A 26,255-nucleotide genomic window follows, 5' to 3' on the forward strand; every position below is an offset into this window, starting at 1 on the left:
ATTTTTTAGAAGTAGAAAAAAATTAATTTCTCGAAAAATTCACTTTTTTTTTTTTTGAAAAAAAAAATTTTAAGTTTGAGCTCGTTTATCTCGGAAGGAGTTTCTTTTGGAAAAAAATAGTTTTAATAAAAAAGAAAGCTACATTTACGTAGAAAAGGGCTGTTTTATTCGCATTATCGGGAACATTACCGTTTAGGCCCCACAGCCGTTTAAGTCCGCGAGGTACCGCGCAAAAAGTTCAAAATTCATTCACAGAAAAATCCGACTTCTAAAGGGTTTATCTTAAAAAGCGCCCTTTGGGAGCAGGTTTCCGTGGAGGTCTTTGATGTAAATGAGTTTCATAAAATTCGGCTCAGTCAATTTTCCCCCACCCGCCAAAGATCCTGTTTTCGCGAAAAAAGCAGTTTTTTGCCACGCCCGCCCCTTCGGGGCGGCGTTGCCAAAAAAAATTTACATCATCACGTAGCCTCAACTTTCCTACATAACACAGTGAAAACCAGAAAAAAAAATACACCATAGAACAAAAGTTATTAGCGTTTATGTGTCGCAAGTCGGAACCTCCACCATTTTTTTCCGGTGCGTTCTTACAATACGCGAAGCGTATTGTAACAAGTAGACGCTTCGCGTCTACTTTGGTCCGTGGGGACCAGTAGAAATTTTTAAAATTTTTGTCAGTACTACAAAAAAAAATCTCTACAATAATCCAAGGAGTGCCCTAAACACGCAGTGGGGAAGAGACCTGCCGTATCCTCATAAGGCTCTGAGTTCAAACCTTAGCCTCGGCATGGTGCTCTACCCAACTTTTTCTTTTTTTAGTACTTCGACAGAATTAACATCTATAGTAAATACAGAGAGAAAAGGGAAGGTCTCATTATCTATTATAATCAGAAATACATTTTATTGAAATATTACTAACTTATTTCTGGGTGAGTTACTTATTATATTAGGTATTACGTCACTTATAGCAAAAATCAATTTAGAAATTTTTATCTCACAGAAGAAGAAAATAGACTTATTCAAGTTCAAGTTAAATTTAAGTTCATATTTCTTTTAAATACGTGAATAAGTCTATTTTCTTCTTCTTTTCAATTGTTGAGCGTGTGAGATAAAATTTTCTAATTGATTTTTGGTATAAGTGACGTAATACCCAATATAATAAGTAACTCATTATGAATTCGTCACAACAATAAAGATTTTACTTATTTCTGGGTATCATGCTTCAGAGAACCATGATGTGTTACAATACGCTCCGCTCTCAAGTAACTCGTATAAATATAACCAATATTCAATAATACCTTCATATTTTATTATATTGCGCCATCTATGGTAAATACGCTAAAACAGAGTTCTCAATTATAATACACTGTTGTACTGACGAACGTTATGGCGTATTCACCATAGTATGCAGATAATTTCATTTACGTTTTTAAATTATGCTCCAAATTCAAAATGTATTTTTTTACCTTAAAGGCCATTCAAAATTAAGTAAAAAGATTTATAAATAAATTTTCCACGATTTATCCGTGCCACAAGATAAAGGAAAAAGAGGGTCCCATTTATTAGAGTATTGGAATAAGACAACCGTGTTTTTATGTCGATTTTTTTTATTTTTCAAATTTATTTTTGAAAGCTTATAGTAATAAGATATAAAAAGAATTGACATGAGGAGAATAAGGAATAAAAGAAACCAAAAACGAAATGAATCGAAACTATAGAAGCCGAGATATAAGTAAAAATGTGGGAAAAACAAAAGAAAACTGGTTTTTTCCCACCGTACCATTTTTTTTTCCTAAAATGATTATTGGCAAATTTCAAAGTAAGCCCTAAACTAACAATTTCTATTAAAAAAACCCAATAAAAAAATAATTTTTTTTTTTGGTCAAAAATCGAACCCACGAAAAATTTCGAAAAAATGGTTTTTATTTTTTTATAAATAAAATATAACTCTGACAACTTTTTGTATTAAATAAAAGTTCTCAGGCATATCACGAGGTATGTGTATGTCAAAATAAATCGGTTGTAGCTATCATAGAATCGGAGAAAATTGAAAAAAACTATAAAACATAAATATTGAATTATCATGAGCCCTATGGAAAAATTTCAATTTTTTATTTTTCTATCCTATACTACTTCAGAGTACCTTTAAAAAAGATTATTACCGATTTGACTTTAAAACGAACGGAAAACCTATTTCTTTGCATTTTTCGATTTTCGAACAAAATCCGGGTCAAAATGAGCATTTTTTCAAAATATGCTCCGAATTCAAAATTTCGTTTTTCTACTTAAAGACGACTTAAAAAGTAGTAAAAAAGCTTCATGACAAATTTTTCCACGATTCATACGAGTGGCACAATATAAATGGAAAGATTAGGTCCCATAAGAATTGATGTTTGGGGATACGAAAATCGGGTTTTTTCGTGGATTTTTGTAATTTTTCAGTTTTATTTTTGAAAGCCAATACTAATTATATATGAAAGGAGTAGACAGATGAAGAAAAAGGAGTAAAAAAAACCATCAGTGAATTAAGTCGAAGCTATAGAAACCGAGATATTAATAAAAAGGTGGAAAAAACAAAAGAAAACTTGTTTTTTCCCATGGTACCATTTTTTTTTCCTAAAATAATTATTGGCAAATTTTAAAGTAAACCCTTAACTAATAATTTCCAGTAAAAAAACTCAATAAAAAAATAATTTTTTTTTTGGACAAAAATCGAAAGGGGTATACCCACGAAAAATTTCGAAAAAATGGTTTTTATTTTTTTCTAAATTAACTGTAACTCTGACAACTTTTTGTTTCGAATAAAAGTTCTCAGGAATTTTATGAGGTATCCGCATGTCAAAATAAATCGGTTCTAGCTATCATAGAATCGGAGAAAATTGAAAAAAACTGTAAAACATAAATATCGAAATATCAAGAGCCCTATGGAAAAATGTAAATTTTTTATTTTTCTATCCTACACTACTTCAGAGTACCTTTAAAAAAGGTTATTACCAATTTGACTCTAAAATGAACAGAAACCCTATTTCTTTGCAATTTTCGATTTTCGAACCAAATCCGGGGTCAAAATGACTATTTTTTCAAAATATGCTCCGAATTCAAAAATTCTTTTTTCTAGCTAATGTCCATTCAAAAACTAGTGAAAAAGCCTTATGACAAAATTTTCCACGATTTATACGAGTGTCACAATATAAAGAGAAACATTAGGTCCCATAAGAATTCATGTTTGGAAATAAGAAAACCGGGTTTCTTCGTGGATTTTTTTTATTTTTTAGGTTAATTTTTGAAAGTTAATAGTAATAAGATATCAAAAGAATTGACAGAAGAAGAATAAGAAAAAAAAATAAATAATCAACGAATTGAATCGAAGCTATAGAAGCCGAGATATAAGTAAAAATGTGGGAAAAACAAAAGAAAACTGGTTTTTTTTCCCCGTACAATTTTTTTTTCCTAAAATGATTATTGGCCGATTTTAAAGTAAGCCCTAAACTAACAATTTCCAGTAAAAAAACTCAATAAAAAAATAATTTTTTTTTTGGTCAAAAATCGAAACGGGTATACCCACGAAAAATTTCGAAAAAATGGTTTTTATTTTTTTATAAATAAACTATAACTCTGACAACTTTTTGTAATAAATAAAAGTTCTTGGGTATATTAAGAGGTATTGGCCTGTCAAAACGAATTGGTTCTAGCTATTATAGAATCGGAGAAAATTGAATAAAACTGTAAAACATAAATATCGAATTATCAAGAGTCCTATGGAAAAATGTCAATTTTTTATTTTTCTATCTTGCACTACTCCAGAGTACCTTTAAAAATGGTTATTACCAATTTGACTCTAAAATGAACAGAAACCCTATTTCTTTGCAATTTTCGATTTTCGAACAAAATCCGGGGTCAAAATGACCATTTTTTCAAAATATGCTCCAAATTCAAAATTTCTTTTTTCTGGTTAAAGACCATTCAAAAACTAGTAAAAAAGCTTTATGACGAATTTTTCCACGATTCATACGAGTGTCACAATCTAAAGAGGAAGATCAGGTCCCATAAGAAGCAATGTATTAGGATAGGAAAAAGTGGTTTGTTTCTTGTTTTTTTTTAAATTTTTATTTTAAAAGGCAATTATAATAAAATAAAAAAAATTTAAGGAAAAAAAAACGAATAAAAAAATTTATCAACTTATTGAATTGAAGCTATGAAAGCCGTGATCTCAATAATATAGTAAAAAAATATAAAAATACACCTTTTTTTGACACCGCATCAATGTCTTTTTTTCTAAATTGATAAACTATTAATATAAATTTATTACCAATTTAGCAACCCCCACTAAAAGAACCCTACTAAAATAAAACTATTATCACTATTATTTTTTTTCCAGATATTTATACCTTGTCTTAACCTTTATGCTGCTATTACTATTATTATAAATATTATCTTTCTTGTAAATGTCCTTAAACCTTAAAACACCCTTTATAATACGATTACTATAATTATAAATAATATTTTCCTTATGAAAGCACCAAAACCTCAAAACATGCTGAAGATTAATATTACTTTTATTATAAATAATATTCTCCTTATTAATGCACTTAAACTTTAAAACACCCTGTAGATTAATATTACTATTATTATAAATATTATTTTCCTTATAAACGCCTTAAAACCTTAACGCCCCCGGTATATTCCGATTACTATTAAGACAAATAATATTTTCCTTATTTATGCCCTCAACCTTAAAACCCCCCGTATAATTACTATTTTTATACTATTATTATTATCCGCATAAATATCCCGTAATATCAATACCCTCTGTATATTACAAATATATATTTATTCATATTCATTTAATTTATCCTAGTAATTTATCAAGAAACCGCGTAAAATTGTCCCCATAATACTAATAATATTCATTAATAAAATAACTCATGACGTCACGAGACGAACACGACGCGTTTATAATTGTTGCCAGGCATCCTCCATCCTTCTCTCAAACCGCTTTTCCTACTCTAACTCGTAGCGCAAACGGGCCGAATTTGCCGCCACAATACCCCGAAAACCCCGCGCTTACGTCATCTGGCCATATGCGACTCGATAGTGACGTCGTCCGTATGCCTTTACATTGGGTCAATTTGGTGCTGGATCGCCAACGTTATTGTACCATGAGCTGGCTCCCTGTGTCTCGAGGGTATGACTGGTTGATTGGAACGGCTTATTTTTGTGGGTTTTTCTTAAATAACAGCGCATTGCGGGAAAACGGTAACATTTGAAGAAAAACGGTTTTTAGTGGATTATAGCCAGATAGTGTCCGGTGATTTCAGAAAAAAAATGGTTTTCGTAGGTATCATAGGTATGCCGGTATAAAGCGTCAAAGTTAAAAAAAGGTGTAGAGCAAAAACTGCTCTACGTAGAAGGTTGTAGAGTACGACGAAAAATAGGATTTAAAAAGTTCTTAAAACGCTGCAAGTTTGAAGTCTCTAGGTGCCGCCGATAAAGAGTTATTAAGAAAAATAGAAAAAATCGGTCAAAAAAAGGCTCAAAAATGGGTTTATATTTGTTAACACAGCTCACCCTGTATAATACGTAGCGTCATGAGTAATACCTCTATTTAATCCTAAAGGATTAAGCTTTCAAACGGTGTTACCAAAAAAAATTTAAAAAATTTTTTAGAAGTAGAAAAAAATTAATTTCTCGAAAAATTCACTTTTTTTTTTTTTGAAAAAAAAAATTTTAAGTTTGAGCTCGTTTATCTCGGAAGGAGTTTCTTTTGGAAAAAAATAGTTTTAATAAAAAAGAAAGCTACATTTACGTAGAAAAGGGCTGTTTTATTCGCATTATCGGGAACATTACCGTTTAGGCCCCACAGCCGTTTAAGTCCGCGAGGTACCGCGCAAAAAGTTCAAAATTCATTCACAGAAAAATCCGACTTCTAAAGGGTTTATCTTAAAAAGCGCCCTTTGGGAGCAGGTTTCCGTGGAGGTCTTTGATGTAAATGAGTTTCATAAAATTCGGCTCAGTCAATTTTCCCCCACCCGCCAAAGATCCTGTTTTCGCGAAAAAAGCAGTTTTTTGCCACGCCCGCCCCTTCGGGGCGGCGTTGCCAAAAAAAATTTACATCATCACGTAGCCTCAACTTTCCTACATAACACAGTGAAAACCAGAAAAAAAAATACACCATAGAACAAAAGTTATTAGCGTTTATGTGTCGCAAGTCGGAACCTCCACCATTTTTTTCCGGTGCGTTCTTACAATACGCGAAGCGTATTGTAACAAGTAGACGCTTCGCGTCTACTTTAGTCCGTGGGGACCAGTAGAAATTTTAAAAATTTTTGTCAGTACTACAAAAAAAAAATCTCCAAAATTATCCAAGGAGTGCCCTAAACACGCAGTGGGGAAGAGACCTGCCGTATCCTCATAAGGCTCTGAGTTCAAACCTTAGCCTCGGCATGGTGCTCTACCCAACTTTTTCTTTTTTTAGTACTTGGAAAACATTAACATCTATAATAAATCCAAAAATCCCATCCATTATTCTCTAAGAGACCAACATACAAAATTGACGAAACACAAAGTCACGGTCTCACAACATGTAATTAAACGGGCTACACGTGTTTCGCTCTAGTTAGAGCATCATCAGGCCTTTAGAAGCCATCCACACACTTATGCTGTAACTGATGATGCTCTAACTAGAGCGAAACACGTGTAGCCCGTTTAATTACATGTTGTGAGACCGTGACTTTGTGTTTTTCTTTGTTTTTCGTCAATCTATAGTAAATACAGAGAGAAAAGGAAAGGTCTTATTATATATTATAATCAAAAATAAATTTCATTGAAATATAACTAACTTATTTCTGGGTATCATGCTTCAGAGAACCATGATGTGTTACAATACGCTCCGTTCTTTAATTTTAGTTTAGTAGAAAATATTCTCAAAACTTGCATATATCAAAATTATGTCAGGGTTCTAAAATGAATCGGTAATAAAATCGTAAACCAGATCAACATTGGAAATATTTAAAAAAAAGTTGCTTTGGTCCGATTGAAAAAAGTACTATACTACCAAATAGTTACATTTATTCGGTGGCAATTAAGTTATAAAATTCTGTCTATTATTAATTTTAATAATATAAAGTGTACCCTTTAACTCTCAGCCATTATTTACAATTTAATTGTTAATTATGCCTAAAAAAATGAATTGACAACTTTGGTATTGTTTGGTATAAACAGCTTAATTCCTTTATGTAAAGCCACCTTAACATGTTTTTGCATAATTCTGACTCACGTTGGTTGCTATCGGGCTTAAGCCATAAAAATCGAAGAAAAAAAGAAGAAGACGTCCACTTTCACTTGTCATTTCAATGTCACTTTCCGGCCCACAAGCATAAACGCCACCGGCAACGGGAGTTCCCAAATCCAAACAAAGGTTGGAAGATATTTTTAAGTCTCCACATCTTTCTTACTTTTCTATATGAAAATAAAATGTAAGTATCACAATTACACACATACGAAAGTTTTTTTTTAAATTCAGTTTCATAATTACCAATTTTTAGTGAATAATCCTGAAATTTATGAAAATACATACATTTTAAGGTTATGTCATAATGTTTTGATTGTTATATTTGTGTTAAATTTTGTTTTTGTGTTTTAGTGGACTACACCAACAAAGGTTATGTGTTTTGCACCAGATTGAAAGCATCATAGCGAAAAACGGACCTGTCATTTCTTTAAATTTCCAAAAGAGCCCCTGGAAAAAGAAAAATTAATATCTCTGCTAAGGAATACTAAGGTATTTTTACTAAATCTTTCATTTTTTTTAATACCTAAATGAGGCATTCTATAAATTTTGTTCCTTGTAGGCAAATGGATAAAAAACCTTCAGTCCATGCATTGGTATGTAATTAATATAATATTGACAAAAATACAATGAATGGCCTCACTACTTTTCCACATGCAAAGAGGTTAACCAAGGAGAAATTAAAGAAATTGTCAGAAACCTAGGTAGGTCTATACTTCCAACTTATCTTTATTTATTCCGAAGCTTGATTTTTTTCAAGGTAAATACAGAATTGCTTAGTACAAACTTATCTATACCCAGTACAAGTTTGTCCACTTCTTTGAAGCATGGTACTTCAAACAGAGAAACTGTCAACGATTTGGTAGAAGGTGAGCCCATGTCAAATTCCAGTAAGAGACATGATTTCAATTTTGCACCAACAGCAGAGCCGAAATTCATTTTGCTTATTAAGTTTTGCAAATTAAGTTTTTCATATGAGCATATAAAAAATATTCATAACAAAGTTCAGTTGTATACAGGTTTGACATGTAATAAATATTTTGTAACCTTATTAAGTTAATTAGTTTTATACATTATTTAAATAATAATTGTATAGTTCACATAGAATAGGCAGAAATTATATGTACATATATAAAAAATTTTATTAAGATAAGGAGAACATGTATTAAAGCATAACACATAATATAGACACACATGTAATATCTTTATTAAAAATTATAATTGTATGTTATGTAACATTAGAGCCTAAAAACATTAAGGAGAATAAAGGTTGTTATTGGCAAATGACAATATTATTTTCTCTATTTCCTACATTTTTGGTGAAGGGAATAGGCTTTGCCCTAAGAAGCCAGGTTAAACCAAGAGCAAAAAAGTTTATGGCTCATGAGTGTAAGTAAAGTAAACCTTTCTATTGAAAAGGCCATCCAAGATAAAAAAAAATATACTAAAAATATTAATGTTAATTCTTTAGCGACATCTAGGGTGGATATGCTCAATCAACTCATCAATTAATTCACTGTCGTACTGATGAAAGTTATGGCGTATTCACCAAAGTATGCAGATAATCGCTGAATTCAAAATAATTTCATTTGCGTTTTCAAATTATGCTTCAAATTCAAAACTTCTTTTTTTACCTTAAAGGCCATTCAAAACTTAGTAGAAAAGTTTAATAAGTAAATTTTTCACGATTTATACGTGCCACAAGATAAAGGGAAAAGAGGGTCCCATTTATTAGGGTATTGGGATAAGACAACCAGGTTTTTATGTCGATTTTTTTTATTTTCCATTTTTATTTTGAAAAGCAATTGTAATAAAATATAAAAAGAATTAACATGAAAAGAATCGGTAATAAAAAAAACTATTAACGAATTGAATCGAAGCTATAGGAGCCGAGATATTAGTAAAAATGTGGGAAAAACAAAAGAAAACTTTTTTTCCCCCGTACAATTTTTTTTTCCTAAAATGATTATTGGCAAATTTTAAAGTAAACCCTAAACTAACAATTTCCAGTAAAAAAACTCAATAAAAAAATAATTTTTTTTTGGTCGAAAATCGAAAGGGGTATACCCACGAAAAATTTCGAAAAAATGGTTTTTATTTTTTTATAAATAAACTATAACTCTGACAACTTTTTGTATCAAATAAAAGTTCTTGGGTATATTGAGAGGTATTCGCCTGTCAAAACGAATTGGTTCTAGCTATTATAGAATCGGAGAAAATTGAATAAAACTGTAAAACATAAATATCGAATTATCAAGAGTCCTATGGAAAAATGTCGATTTTTTATTTTTCTATCTTGCACTACTTCAGAGTACCTTTAAAAAAGGTTATTACCAATTTGACTCTAAAATGAACAGAAACCCTATTTCTTTGCAATTTTCGATTTTCCAACAAAATCCGGGGTCAAAATGACCATTTTTTCAAAATATGCTCCGAATTCAAAATTTCTTTTTTCTAGTTAAAGAGCATTCAAAAACTAGTAAAAAAGCTTTATGACAAATTTTTCCACGATTCATACGAGTGTCACAATCTAAAGAGGAAGATCAGGTCCCATAAGAAGCAATGTATTAGGATAGGAAAAAGTGGTTTGTTTCTTGTTTTTTTTTTTTTAATTTTTATTTTAAAAGGCAATTATAATAAAATAAAAAATTTTTTAAAGATTTTAAAAATTTTAAAGAAAAAAAAACGAATAAAAAAATTTATCAACTTATTGAATTGAAGCTATGAAAGCCGTGATCTCAATAATATAGTAAAAAAAATATAAAAATACACCTTTTTTTGACACCGCATCAATGTCTTTTTTTTTTCTAAATTGATAAACTATTAATATAAATTTATTACCAATTTAGCAACCCCCACTAAAAAAACCCTAACTAAAATAAAACTATGATTACTATTTTTTTTTCCAGATATTTATACCTTGTCCTAACTTTATGCTGCTATTACTATTTTTATAAATATTATCTTTCTTGTAAATGTCATTAAACCTTCAAACACCCTTTATAATATGATTACTATAATTATAAGTAATATTTTCCTTATGAAAGCACTAAAACCTTAAAACCCCCCGTATAATTCAATTTATATACTATTATTATCCTCATAAATGTTCCATAATATCAATACCCTCTGTATATTTCAAATATATATTTACTAATATTTATATTCGTTTTATTTATCCTAGTAATTTATCAAGAAACCGCGTAAAATTGTCCCCATAATACTAATAATATTCATTAAAAAAATAACTCATGACGTCACGAGACGAACACGACGCGTTTATAATTGTTGCCAGACATCCTCCATCCTTCTCTCAAACCGCTTTTCCTACTCTAACTCGTAGCGCAAACGGGCCGAATTTGCCGCCACAATACCCCGAAAACCCCGCGCTTACGTCATCTGACCATGTGCGACTCGATAGTGACGTCGTCCGTATGCTTTTACATTGAGTCAATTTGGTGCTGGACCGCCAACTATATTGTACCATGCGTTGGCTCCCGTGGTGTCGACGGTATGACTGGTTGATTGGAACGGCTTATTTTTGGGGGTTTTTCCTAAATAACAGCTCGATGCGGAAAAACGGTAACATTTGAAGAAAAACGGTTTTTAGTGGATTATAGCCAGATAGTGTCCGGTGATTTCAGAAAAAAAATGGTTTTCGTAGGTGTCATAGGTATGCCGGTATAAAGCGTCAAAGTTAAAAAAAGGTGTAGAGCAAAAACCGCTCTACGTAGAAGACTGTAGACTATGTCGAAAAATAGCTTTTAAAAAGTTCTTAAAACGCTGAAAGTTTGAAATCTCTAGGTGCCGCCATTAAAGAGTTATTAAGAAAAATAGAAAAAATCGGTCAAAAAAAGGCTCAAAAAGGGGTTCATATTTGTTAACACAGCTCACCCTGTATAATACCTAGCGACATGATTAATACCTCTATTTAATCCTAAAGGATTAGGCTTTTAAATAGTGTAAACAAAAAAAATTATAAAAATTTTTTACTAGTAGAAAAAAAATCATTTCTCGAAAAATTCACTTTTTTTTTTTCGAAAAAAAAAACTTTACGTTTGAGCTCGCTCATCTCGGAAGCAGTTGCTTTTTGAAAAAAATTGTTTTAACAAAAAAGATAGCTACATTCACGCAGAAAAGGGCTGTTTTATCCGCATTGTTAAGAACGTTACTGTTTAGGCCCCACAACTGTTTAAGTCAGCGAGGTACCGCGCAAAAAGTTCAATTTTCATTCACAGAAAAATCCCACTTCTAGAGGGTTTATCTTAAAAAGCTTTCTTTCTGCACTGCCTTCCATAGAGGGCTTTAACGTCAATGAGTTTCAATAAATTCGGTTCAGTCACTTTTCCCCCACCGATCATGGACCCTATTTTCGCGAAAAAAGCAGTTTTTTGCCACGCCCGCCCCTTCGGGGCGGCGTGGCCAAAAAAAATTTACATCATCACGTAGCCTCAACCTTCCCACATAAAACGGTGAAAAGCAGAAAAAAAAACTCGCCATAGAAGCAAAGTTATTAACGTTTATGTGACGCAGGGTCCGAAAATCCCTCAATTTAGATGGATGCGTTCTTACAATACGCGAAGCGTATTGTAACAAGTAGACGCTTCGCGTCTACTTTGGTCCGTGGGGACCAGTAGAAATTTTTAAAATTTTTGTCAGTACTACAAAAAAAAATCTCTACAATAATCCAAGGAGTGCCCTAAACACGCAGTGGGGAAGAGACCTGCCGTATCCTCATAAGGCTCTGAGTTCAAACCTTAGCCTCGGCATGGTGCTCTACCCAACTTTTTCTTTTTTTAGTACTTCGACAGAATTAACATCTATAGTAAATACAGAGAGAAAAGGGAAGGTCTCATTATCTATTATAATCAGAAATACATTTTATTGAAATATTACTAACTTATTTCTGGGTGAGTTACTTATTATATTAGGTATTACGTCACTTATAGCAAAAATCAATTTAGAAATTTTTATCTCACAGAAGAAGAAAATAGACTTATTCAAGTTCAAGTTAAATTTAAGTTCATATTTCTTTTAAATACGTGAATAAGTCTATTTTCTTCTTCTTTTCAATTGTTGAGCGTGTGAGATAAAATTTTCTAATTGATTTTTGGTATAAGTGACGTAATACCCAATATAATAAGTAACTCATTATGAATTCGTCACAACAATAAAGATTTTACTTATTTCTGGGTATCATGCTTCAGAGAACCATGATGTGTTACAATACGCTCCGCTCTCAAGTAACTCGTATAAATATAACCAATATTCAATAATACCTTCATATTTTATTATATTGCGCCATCTATGGTAAATACGCTAAAACAGAGTTCTCAATTATAATACACTGTTGTACTGACGAACGTTATGGCGTATTCACCATAGTATGCAGATAATTTCATTTACGTTTTTAAATTATGCTCCAAATTCAAAATGTATTTTTTTACCTTAAAGGCCATTCAAAATTAAGTAAAAAGATTTATAAATAAATTTTCCACGATTTATCCGTGCCACAAGATAAAGGAAAAAGAGGGTCCCATTTATTAGAGTATTGGAATAAGACAACCGTGTTTTTATGTCGATTTTTTTTATTTTTCAAATTTATTTTTGAAAGCTTATAGTAATAAGATATAAAAAGAATTGACATGAGGAGAATAAGGAATAAAAGAAACCAAAAACGAAATGAATCGAAACTATAGAAGCCGAGATATAAGTAAAAATGTGGGAAAAACAAAAGAAAACTGGTTTTTTCCCACCGTACCATTTTTTTTTCCTAAAATGATTATTGGCAAATTTCAAAGTAAGCCCTAAACTAACAATTTCTATTAAAAAAACCCAATAAAAAAATAATTTTTTTTTTGGTCAAAAATCGAACCCACGAAAAATTTCGAAAAAATGGTTTTTATTTTTTTATAAATAAAATATAACTCTGACAACTTTTTGTATTAAATAAAAGTTCTCAGGCATATCACGAGGTATGCGTATGTCAAAATAAATCGGTTGTAGCTATCATAGAATCGGAGAAAATTGAAAAAAACTATAAAACATAAATATTGAATTATCATGAGCCCTATGGAAAAATTTCAATTTTTTATTTTTCTATCCTATACTACTTTAGAGTACCTTTAAAAAAGATTATTACCGATTTGACTTTAAAACGAACGGAAAACCTATTTCTTTGCATTTTTCGATTTTCGAACAAAATCCGGGTCAAAATGAGCATTTTTTCAAAATATGCTCCGAATTCAAAATTTCGTTTTTCTACTTAAAGACGACTTAAAAAGTAGTAAAAAAGCTTCATGACAAATTTTTCCACGATTCATACGAGTGGCACAATATAAATGGAAAGATTAGGTCCCATAAGAATTGATGTTTGGGGATACGAAAATCGGGTTTTTTCGTGGATTTTTGTAATTTTTCAGTTTTATTTTTGAAAGCCAATACTAATTATATATGAAAGGAGTAGACAGATGAAGAAAAAGGAGTAAAAAAAACCATCAGTGAATTAAGTCGAAGCTATAGAAACCGAGATATTAATAAAAAGGTGGAAAAAACAAAAGAAAACTTGTTTTTTCCCATGGTACCATTTTTTTTTCCTAAAATAATTATTGGCAAATTTTAAAGTAAACCCTTAACTAATAATTTCCAGTAAAAAAACTCAATAAAAAAATAATTTTTTTTTTGGACAAAAATCGAAAGGGGTATACCCACGAAAAATTTCGAAAAAATGGTTTTTATTTTTTTCTAAATTAACTGTAACTCTGACAACTTTTTGTTTCGAATAAAAGTTCTCAGGAATTTTATGAGGTATCCGCATGTCAAAATAAATCGGTTCTAGCTATCATAGAATCGGAGAAAATTGAAAAAAACTGTAAAACATAAATATCGAAATATCAAGAGCCCTATGGAAAAATGTAAATTTTTTATTTTTCTATCCTACACTACTTCAGAGTACCTTTAAAAAAGGTTATTACCAATTTGACTCTAAAATGAACAGAAACCCTATTTCTTTGCAATTTTACTCTCACGAGATGTGTGTGGGGTCAAAATGACTATTTTTTCAAAATATGCTCCGAATTCAAAAATTCTTTTTTCTAGCTAATGTCCATTCAAAAACTAGTGAAAAAGCCTTATGACAAAATTTTCCACGATTTATACGAGTGTCACAATATAAAGAGAAACATTAGGTCCCATAAGAATTCATGTTTGGAAATAAGAAAACCGGGTTTCCTCGTGGATTTTTTTTATTTTTAGGTTAATTTTTGAAAGTTAATAGTAATAAGATATCAAAAGAATTGACAGAAGAAGAATAAGAAAAAAAAATAAATAATCAACGAATTGAATCGAAGCTATAGAAGCGAGATATAAGTAAAAATGTGGGAAAAACAAAGAAAACTGGTTTTTTTTCCCCGTACAATTTTTTTTTCCTAAAATGATTATTGGCCGATTTTAAAGTAAGCCCTAAACTAACAATTTCTATTAAAAAAACCCAATAAAAAAATAATTTTTTTTTTGGTCAAAAATCGAACCCACGAAAAATTTCGAAAAAATGGTTTTTATTTTTTTTATAAATAAACTATAACTCTGATAACTTTTTGTATTAAACAAAAGTTCTTGGGTATATTAAGACTCTCACGAGATGTGTAACGAATTGGTTCTAGCTATTATAGAATCGGAGAAAATTGAAAAAAACTGTAAAACATAAATATCGAATTATCAAGAGCCCTATGGCAAAATTTTAATTTTTTATTTTCCTATCCTGTACTACTTTAGAGTACCTTTAAAAAAGGTTATTACCAATTTGACTCTAAAATGAACAGAAACCCTATTTCTTTGCAATTTTCGATTTTCGAACAAAATCCGGGTCAAAATGACCATTTTTTCAAAATATGCTCCGAATTCAAAAATTCTTTTTTCTAGCTAATGTCCATTCAAAAACTAGTGAAAAAGCCTTATGACAAAATTTTCCACGATTTATACGAGTGTCACAATATAAAGAGAAACATTAGGTCCCATAAGAATTCATGTTTGGAAATAAGAAAACCGGGTTTCTTCGTGGATTTTTTTTATTTTTTAGGTTAATTTTTGAAAGTTAATAGTAATAAGATATCAAAAGAATTGACAGAAGAAGAATAAGAAAAAAAAATAAATAATCAACGAATTGAATCGAAGCTATAGAAGCCGAGATATAAGTAAAAATGTGGGAAAAACAAAAGAAAACTTCCTTTTTCCCACCGTACAATTTTTTTTTCCTAAAATGATTAATGGCAAATTTTAAAGTAAACCGTAAACTAACAATTTCCAGTAAAAAAACTCAATAAAAAAATAATTTTTTTTTTGGTCAAAAATCGAAACGGGTATACCCACGAAAAATTTCGAAAAAATGGTTTTTATTTTTTTATAAATAAACTATAACTCTGACAACTTTTTGTAATAAATAAAAGTTCTTGGGTATATTAAGAGGTATTGGCCTGTCAAAACGAATTGGTTCTAGCTATTATAGAATCGGAGAAAATTGAATAAAACTGTAAAACATAAATATCGAATTATCAAGAGTCCTATGGAAAAATGTCAATTTTTTATTTTTCTATCTTGCACTACTCCAGAGTACCTTTAAAAATGGTTATTACCAATTTGACTCTAAAATGAACAGAAACCCTATTTCTTTGCAATTTTCGATTTTCGAACAAAATCCGGGGTCAAAATGACCATTTTTTCAAAATATGCTCCAAATTCAAAATTTCTTTTTTCTGGTTAAAGACCATTCAAAAACTAGTAAAAAAGCTTTATGACGAATTTTTCCACGATTCATACGAGTGTCACAATCTAAAGAGGAAGATCAGGTCCCATAAGAAGCAATGTATTAGGATAGGAAAAAGTGGTTTGTTTCTTGTTTTTTTTTTAATTTTTATTTTAAAAGGCAATTATAATAAAATAAAAAAAATTTAAGGAAAAAAAAACGAATAAAAAAATTTATCAACTTATTGAATTGAAGCTATGAAAGCCGTGATCTCAATAATATAGTAAAAAAATATAAAAATACACCTTTTTTTGACACCGCATCAATGTCTTTTTTTCTAAATTGATAAACTATTAATATAAATTTATTACCAATTTAGCAACCCCCACTAAAAGAACCCTACTAAAATAAAACTATTATCACTATTATTTTTTTTCCAGATATTTATACCTTGTCTTAACCTTTATGCTGCTATTACTATTATTATAAATATTATCTTTCTTGTAAATGTCCTTAAACCTTAAAACACCCTTTATAATACGATTACTATAATTATAAATAATATTTTCCTTATGAAAGCACCAAAACCTCAAAACATGCTGAAGATTAATATTACTTTTATTATAAATAATATTCTCCTTATTAATGCACTTAAACTTTAAAACACCCTGTAGATTAATATTACTATTATTATAAATATTATTTTCCTTATAAACGCCTTAAAACCTTAACGCCCCCGGTATATTCCGATTACTATTAAGACAAATAATATTTTCCTTATTTATGCCCTCAACCTTAAAACCCCCCGTATAATTACTATTTTTATACTATTATTATTATCCGCATAAATATCCCGTAATATCAATACCCTCTGTATATTACAAATATATATTTATTCATATTCATTTAATTTATCCTAGTAATTTATCAAGAAACCGCGTAAAATTGTCCCCATAATACTAATAATATTCATTAATAAAATAACTCATGACGTCACGAGACGAACACGACGCGTTTATAATTGTTGCCAGGCATCCTCCATCCTTCTCTCAAACCGCTTTTCCTACTCTAACTCGTAGCGCAAACGGGCCGAATTTGCCGCCACAATACCCCGAAAACCCCGCGCTTACGTCATCTGGCCATATGCGACTCGATAGTGACGTCGTCCGTATGCCTTTACATTGGGTCAATTTGGTGCTGGATCGCCAACGTTATTGTACCATGAGCTGGCTCCCTGTGTCTCGAGGGTATGACTGGTTGATTGGAACGGCTTATTTTTGTGGGTTTTTCTTAAATAACAGCGCATTGCGGGAAAACGGTAACATTTGAAGAAAAACGGTTTTTAGTGGATTATAGCCAGATAGTGTCCGGTGATTTCAGAAAAAAAATGGTTTTCGTAGGTATCATAGGTATGCCGGTATAAAGCGTCAAAGTTAAAAAAAGGTGTAGAGCAAAAACTGCTCTACGTAGAAGGTTGTAGAGTACGACGAAAAATAGGATTTAAAAAGTTCTTAAAACGCTGCAAGTTTGAAGTCTCTAGGTGCCGCCGATAAAGAGTTATTAAGAAAAATAGAAAAAATCGGTCAAAAAAAGGCTCAAAAATGGGTTTATATTTGTTAACACAGCTCACCCTGTATAATACGTAGCGTCATGAGTAATACCTCTATTTAATCCTAAAGGATTCAGCTTTCAAACGGTGTTACCAAAAAAAATTTAAAAAATTTTTTAGAAGTAGAAAAAAATTAATTTCTCGAAAAATTCACTTTTTTTTTTTTTGAAAAAAAAAATTTTAAGTTTGAGCTCGTTTATCTCGGAAGGAGTTTCTTTTGGAAAAAAATAGTTTTAATAAAAAAGAAAGCTACATTTACGTAGAAAAGGGCTATTTTATTCGCATTATCGGGAACATTACCGTTTAGGCCCCACAGCCGTTTAAGTCCGCGAGGTACCGCGCAAAAAGTTCAAAATTCATTCACAGAAAAATCCGACTTCTAAAGGGTTTATCTTAAAAAGCGCCCTTTGGGAGCAGGTTTCCGTGGAGGTCTTTGATGTAAATGAGTTTCATAAAATTCGGCTCAGTCAATTTTCCCCCACCCGCCAAAGATCCTGTTTTCGCGAAAAAAGCAGTTTTTTGCCACGCCCGCCCCTTCGGGGCGGCGTTGCCAAAAAAAATTTACATCATCACGTAGCCTCAACTTTCCTACATAACACAGTGAAAACCAGAAAAAAAAATACACCATAGAACAAAAGTTATTAGCGTTTATGTGTCGCAAGTCGGAACCTCCACCATTTTTTTCCGGTGCGTTCTTACAATACGCGAAGCGTATTGTAACAAGTAGACGCTTCGCGTCATTATTAATCAACCTTAGTCTCGGCATGGTGCTCTACCCAACTTTTTCTTTTTTCAGTATTTCGAAAAAATTTACATATATAGTAAATACCGAGAGAAAAGGGAAGGTCTCATTATCTACTATAATCAGAAATAAATTTCATTGAAATATTACTTACTTATTTCTGGGTATCATGCTTCAGAGAACCATGATGTGTTACAATACGCTCCGCTCTCAAGTAACTCGTATAAAAATAACCAATATTCAATGATACCTTCTTATTTTATTATAATGCGCCATCTATGGTAAATACGCTAAAACAGAGTCCTCAATTATAATACACTGTTGTACTGACGAACGTTATGGCGTATTCGCCATAGTATGCAGATAATTTCATTTACGTTTTTAAAATATGCTCCAAATTCAAAATGTATTTTTTTACCTTAAAGGCCATTCAAAATTAAGTAAAAAAGTTTTATAAATAAATTTTCCACGATTTATCCGTGTCACAAGATAAAGGAAAAAGAGGGTCCCATTTATTAGAGTATTGGAAAAAGACAACCGTGTTTTTATGTCGATTTTTTTTATTTTTCAAATTTATTTTTAAAAGCTTATAGTAAATAAGATATAAAAAGAATTGACATGAGGAGAATAAGGAATAAAAGAAACCAAAAACGAAATGAATCGAAACTATAGAAGCCGAGATATAAGTAAAAATGTGGGAAAAACAAAAGAAAACTGGTTTTTTCCCACCGTACCATTTTTTTTTTCCTAAAATGATTATTGGCAAATTTCAAAGTAAGCCCTAAACTAACAATTTCTATTAAAAAAACCCAATAAAAAAATAATTTTTTTTTTGGTCAAAAATCAAAAGGGGTATACCCACGAAAAATTTCGAAAAAATGGTTTTTATTTTTTTATAAATAAACTATAACTCTGACAACTTTTTGTATTAAATAAAAGTTCTCAGGCATATCACGAGGTATGCGTATGTCAAAATAAATCGGTTGTAGCTATCATAGAATCGGAGAAAATTGAAAAAAACTATAAAACATAAATATTGAATTATCATGAGCCCTATGGAAAAATTTCAATTTTTTATTTTTCTATCCTATACTACTTCAGAGTACCTTTAAAAAAGATTATTACCGACCTGACTCTAAAACGAACGGAAAACCTATTTCATTGCATTTTTCGATTTTCGAACAAAATCCGGGTCAAAATGAGCATTTTTTCAAAATATGCTCCGAATTCAAAATTTCTTTTTTCTACTTAAAGACGACTTAAAAAGTAGTAAAAAAGCTTCATGACAAATTTTTCCACGATTCATACGAGTGGCACAATATAAATAGAAAGATTAGGTCCCATAAGAATTGATGTTTGGGGATAAGAAAATCGGGTTTTTTCGTGGATTTTTGTAATTTTTCAGTTTTGTTTTTGAAAGCCAATACTAATTAAATATGAAAGGAGTAGACAGATGAAGAAAAAGGAGTAAAAAAAACCATCAGTGAATTAAGTCGAAGCTATAGAAACCGAGATATTAATAAAAAGGTGGAAAAAACAAAAGAAAACTCGTTTTTTCCCATGGTACCATTTTTTTTTCCTAAAATAATTATTGGCAAATTTTAAAGTAAACCCTAAACTAATAATTTCCAGTAAAAAAACTCAATAAAAAAATTTTTTTTTTTTTGGGCGAAAATCGAAAGGGGTATACCCACGAAAAATTTCGAAAAAATGGTTTTTATTTTTTTATAAATTAACTGTAACTCTGACAACTTTTTGTTTCAAATAAAAGTTCTCAGGAATTTTATGAGGTATCCGCATGTCAAAATAAATCGGTTCTAGCTATTATAGAATCGGAGAAAATTGAAAAAAACTGTAAAACATAAATATCGAAATATCAAGAGCCCTATGGAAAAATGTAAATTTTTTATTTTTCTATCCTACACTACTTCAGAGTACCTTTAAAAAAGGTTATTACCAATTTGACTCTAAAATGAACAGAAACCCTATTTCTTTGCAATTTTCGATTTTCGAACAAAATCCGGGGTCAAAATGACCATTTTTTCAAAATATGCTTCGAATTCAAAATTTCTTTTTTCTGGTTAAAGACCATTCAAAAACTAGTAAAAAAGCTTTATGATAAATTTTTCCACGATTCATACGAGTGCCACAATATAAATAGAAAGATTAGGTCCCATAAGAAGCAATGTATTAGGATAGGAAAAAGTGGTTTGTTTCTTGTTTTTTTTTTTAATTTTTATTTTAAAAGGCAATTATAATAAAATAAAAAAAATTTAAGGAAAAAAAAACGAATAAAAAAATTTATCAACTTATTGAATTGAAGCTATGAAAGCCGTGATCTCAATAATATAGTAAAAAAATATAAAAATACACCTTTTTTTGACACCGCATCAATGTCTTTTTTTTCTAAATTGATAAACTATTAATATAAATTTATTACCAATTTAGCAACCCCCACTAAAAGAACCCTACTAAAATAAAACTATTATCACTATTTTTTTTTTCCAGATATTTATACCTTGTCCTAACCTTTATGCTGCTATTACTATTATTATAAATATTATTTTCCTTATTTATGCCCTCAACCTTAAAACCCCCCGTATAATTCTATTTCCATACTATTATTATCCTCATAAATGTTCCATAATATCAATACCCTCTGTATATTTCTTAATATTTATATTCATTTTATTTATCCTAGTAATTTATCAAGAAACCGCGTAAAATTGTCCCCATAATACTAATAATATTCATTAATAAAATAACTCATGACGTCACGAGACGAACACGACGCGTTTATAATTGTTGCCAGACATCCTCCATCCTTCTCTCAAACCGCTTTTCCTACTCTAACTCGTAGCGCAAACGGGCCGAATTTGCCGCCACAATACCCCGAAAACCCCGCGCTTACGTCATCTGGCCATGTGCGACTCGATAGTGACGTCGTCCGTATGCTTTTACATTGGGGCAATTGGGTGCTGGACCGCCAACTATTTTGTACCATGCGTTGGCTCCCGTGGTGTCGACGGTATGATTGGTTGATTGGAACGGCTTATTTTTGGGGGTTTTTCTTAAATAACAGCGCATTGCGGGAAAACGGTAACATTTGAAGAAAAACGGTTTTTAGTGGATTATAGCCAGATAGTGTCCGGTGATTTCAGAAAAAAAATGGTTTTCGTAGGTGTCATAGGTATGCCGGTATAAAGCGTCAAAGTTAAAAAAAGGTGTAGAGCAAAAACCGCTCTACGTAGAAGACTGTAGACTATGTCGAAAAATAGGATTTAAAAAGTTCTTAAAATGCTGAAAGTTTGAAATTTCTAGGTGCTGCCAATAAAGAGTTATTAAGAAAAGTAGAAAAAAACGGTCAAAAAAAGGCTCAAAAAGGGGTTTATATTTGTTAACACAGCTCACCCTGTATAATACGTAGCACCACGAATAATACCTCTTTTTAATCCTAAAGGATTAAGCTTTCAAACGGTGTAAACAAAAAAAATTAAAAAAATTTTTTAGAAGTAGAAAAAAATTTATTTCTCGAAAAATTCACTTTTTTTTTTTCGAAAAAAAAAATTTTAAGTTTGAGCTCGTTTATCTCGGAAGAAGTTTCTTTTGGAAAAAAATAGTTTTAATAAAAAAGAAAGCTACATTTACGTAGAAAAGGGCTGTTTTATTCGCATTGTCGGGAACATTACCGTTTAGGCCCCACAGCCGTTTAAGTCCGCGAGGTACCGCGCAAAAAGTTCAAAATTCATTCACAGAAAAATCCGACTTCTAAAGAGTTTATCTTAAAAAGCGCCCTTTGGGAGCAGGTTTCCGTGGAGGTCTTTGATGTCAATGAGTTTCATAAAATTCGGCTCAGTCAATTTTCCCCCACCCGCCAAAGATCCTGTTTTCGCGAAAAAAGCAGTTTTTTGCCACGCCCGCCCCTTCGGGGCGGCGTGGCCAAAAAAAATTTACACCATCACGTAGCCTCAACCTTCCCACATAAAACGGTGAAAACCAGAAAAAAAAATTCGCCATAGGAGCAAAGTTATTAACGTTTATGTGACGCAGGGTCCGAAAATCGCTCAATTTAGCAGGATGCGTTCTTACAATACGCGAAGCGTATTGTAACAAGTAGACGCTTCGCGTCTACTTTGGTCCGTGGGGACCAGTAGAAATTTTTAAAATTTTTGTCAGTACTACAAAAAAAAATCTCTACAATAATCCAAGGAGTGCCCTAAACACGCAGTGGGGAAGAGACCTGCCGTATCCTCATAAGGCTCTGAGTTCAAACCTTAGCCTCGGCATGGTGCTCTACCCAACTTTTTCTTTTTTTAGTACTTCGACAGAATTAACATCTATAGTAAATACAGAGAGAAAAGGGAAGGTCTCATTATCTATTATAATCAGAAATACATTTTATTGAAATATTACTAACTTATTTCTGGGTGAGTTACTTATTATATTAGGTATTACGTCACTTATAGCAAAAATCAATTTAGAAATTTTTATCTCACAGAAGAAGAAAATAGACTTATTCAAGTTCAAGTTAAATTTAAGTTCATATTTCTTTTAAATACGTGAATAAGTCTATTTTCTTCTTCTTTTCAATTGTTGAGCGTGTGAGATAAAATTTTCTAATTGATTTTTGGTATAAGTGACGTAATACCCAATATAATAAGTAACTCATTATGAATTCGTCACAACAATAAAGATTTTACTTATTTCTGGGTATCATGCTTCAGAGAACCATGATGTGTTACAATACGCTCCGCTCTCAAGTAACTCGTATAAATATAACCAATATTCAATAATACCTTCATATTTTATTATATTGCGCCATCTATGGTAAATACGCTAAAACAGAGTTCTCAATTATAATACACTGTTGTACTGACGAACGTTATGGCGTATTCACCATAGTATGCAGATAATTTCATTTACGTTTTTAAATTATGCTCCAAATTCAAAATGTATTTTTTTACCTTAAAGGCCATTCAAAATTAAGTAAAAAGATTTATAAATAAATTTTCCACGATTTATCCGTGCCACAAGATAAAGGAAAAAGAGGGTCCCATTTATTAGAGTATTGGAATAAGACAACCGTGTTTTTATGTCGATTTTTTTTATTTTTCAAATTTATTTTTGAAAGCTTATAGTAATAAGATATAAAAAGAATTGACATGAGGAGAATAAGGAATAAAAGAAACCAAAAACGAAATGAATCGAAACTATAGAAGCCGAGATATAAGTAAAAATGTGGGAAAAACAAAAGAAAACTGGTTTTTTCCCACCGTACCATTTTTTTTTCCTAAAATGATTATTGGCAAATTTCAAAGTAAGCCCTAAACTAACAATTTCTATTAAAAAAACCCAATAAAAAAATAATTTTTTTTTTGGTCAAAAATCGAACCCACGAAAAATTTCGAAAAAATGGTTTTTATTTTTTTATAAATAAAATATAACTCTGACAACTTTTTGTATTAAATAAAAGTTCTCAGGCATATCACGAGGTATGCGTATGTCAAAATAAATCGGTTGTAGCTATCATAGAATCGGAGAAAATTGAAAAAAACTATAAAACATAAATATTGAATTATCATGAGCCCTATGGAAAAATTTCAATTTTTTATTTTTCTATCCTATACTACTTCAGAGTACCTTTAAAAAAGATTATTACCGATTTGACTTTAAAACGAACGGAAAACCTATTTCTTTGCATTTTTCGATTTTCGAACAAAATCCGGGTCAAAATGAGCATTTTTTCAAAATATGCTCCGAATTCAAAATTTCGTTTTTCTACTTAAAGACGACTTAAAAAGTAGTAAAAAAGCTTCATGACAAATTTTTCCACGATTCATACGAGTGGCACAATATAAATGGAAAGATTAGGTCCCATAAGAATTGATGTTTGGGGATACGAAAATCGGGTTTTTTCGTGGATTTTTGTAATTTTTCAGTTTTATTTTTGAAAGCCAATACTAATTATATATGAAAGGAGTAGACAGATGAAGAAAAAGGAGTAAAAAAAACCATCAGTGAATTAAGTCGAAGCTATAGAAACCGAGATATTAATAAAAAGGTGGAAAAAACAAAAGAAAACTTGTTTTTTCCCATGGTACCATTTTTTTTTCCTAAAATAATTATTGGCAAATTTTAAAGTAAACCCTTAACTAATAATTTCCAGTAAAAAAACTCAATAAAAAAATAATTTTTTTTTTGGACAAAAATCGAAAGGGGTATACCCACGAAAAATTTCGAAAAAATGGTTTTTATTTTTTTCTAAATTAACTGTAACTCTGACAACTTTTTGTTTCGAATAAAAGTTCTCAGGAATTTTATGAGGTATCCGCATGTCAAAATAAATCGGTTCTAGCTATCATAGAATCGGAGAAAATTGAAAAAAACTGTAAAACATAAATATCGAAATATCAAGAGCCCTATGGAAAAATGTAAATTTTTTATTTTTCTATCCTACACTACTTCAGAGTACCTTTAAAAAAGGTTATTACCAATTTGACTCTAAAATGAACAGAAACCCTATTTCTTTGCAATTTTCGATTTTCGAACCAAATCCGGGGTCAAAATGACTATTTTTTCAAAATATGCTCCGAATTCAAAAATTCTTTTTTCTAGCTAATGTCCATTCAAAAACTAGTGAAAAAGCCTTATGACAAAATTTTCCACGATTTATACGAGTGTCACAATATAAAGAGAAACATTAGGTCCCATAAGAATTCATGTTTGGAAATAAGAAAACCGGGTTTCTTCGTGGATTTTTTTTATTTTTTAGGTTAATTTTTGAAAGTTAATAGTAATAAGATATCAAAAGAATTGACAGAAGAAGAATAAGAAAAAAAAATAAATAATCAACGAATTGAATCGAAGCTATAGAAGCCGAGATATAAGTAAAAATGTGGGAAAAACAAAAGAAAACTGGTTTTTTTTCCCCGTACAATTTTTTTTTCCTAAAATGATTATTGGCCGATTTTAAAGTAAGCCCTAAACTAACAATTTCTATTAAAAAAACCCAATAAAAAAATAATTTTTTTTTTGGTCAAAAATCGAACCCACGAAAAATTTCGAAAAAATGGTTTTTATTTTTTTATAAATAAACTATAACTCTGATAACTTTTTGTATTAAACAAAAGTTCTTGGGTATATTAAGAGGTATTCGCCTGTCAAAACGAATTGGTTCTAGCTATTATAGAATCGGAGAAAATTGAAAAAAACTGTAAAACATAAATATCGAATTATCAAGAGCCCTATGGCAAAATTTTAATTTTTTATTTTCCTATCCTGTACTACTTTAGAGTACCTTTAAAAAAGGTTATTACCAATTTGACTCTAAAATGAACAGAAACCCTATTTCTTTGCAATTTTCGATTTTCGAACAAAATCCGGGTCAAAATGACCATTTTTTCAAAATATGCTCCGAATTCAAAAATTCTTTTTTCTAGCTAATGTCCATTCAAAAACTAGTGAAAAAGCCTTATGACAAAATTTTCCACGATTTATACGAGTGTCACAATATAAAGAGAAACATTAGGTCCCATAAGAATTCATGTTTGGAAATAAGAAAACCGGGTTTCTTCGTGGATTTTTTTTATTTTTTAGGTTAATTTTTGAAAGTTAATAGTAATAAGATATCAAAAGAATTGACAGAAGAAGAATAAGAAAAAAAAATAAATAATCAACGAATTGAATCGAAGCTATAGAAGCCGAGATATAAGTAAAAATGTGGGAAAAACAAAAGAAAACTTCCTTTTTCCCACCGTACAATTTTTTTTTCCTAAAATGATTAATGGCAAATTTTAAAGTAAACCGTAAACTAACAATTTCCAGTAAAAAAACTCAATAAAAAAAAAATTTTTTTTTGGTCGAAAATCGAAAGGGGTAT

General features: G+C 30.6%; 2 long non-coding RNA genes across 2 annotated transcripts in view; one reads left to right on the forward strand and one right to left on the reverse strand.

Moving 5' to 3' along the window:
- Window positions 1-12,200, reverse strand: part of LOC126748088 (uncharacterized) — a 29,784-nt gene extending 17,584 nt beyond the window's left edge. The window contains exon 1 of the long non-coding RNA XR_007664625.1: window positions 11,211-12,200. This is a non-coding gene — a long non-coding RNA (uncharacterized LOC126748088). The remainder of the gene's footprint in view (window positions 1-11,210) is intronic.
- LOC126748086 (uncharacterized) lies at window positions 7,185-8,467 on the forward strand. The gene is made up of 4 exons (XR_007664624.1): window positions 7,185-7,472; window positions 7,640-7,777; window positions 7,848-7,989; window positions 8,046-8,467. It is a non-coding gene; the product is annotated as an uncharacterized LOC126748086 (long non-coding RNA).
- Window positions 12,201-26,255: the final 14,055 nt, after the last annotated feature.

The sequence above is a fragment of the Anthonomus grandis genome, chromosome 21 (assembly GCF_022605725.1).
Source record: "Anthonomus grandis grandis chromosome 21, icAntGran1.3, whole genome shotgun sequence".
In the NCBI taxonomy this organism is placed as follows: Eukaryota; Metazoa; Arthropoda; class Insecta; order Coleoptera; family Curculionidae; genus Anthonomus; species Anthonomus grandis.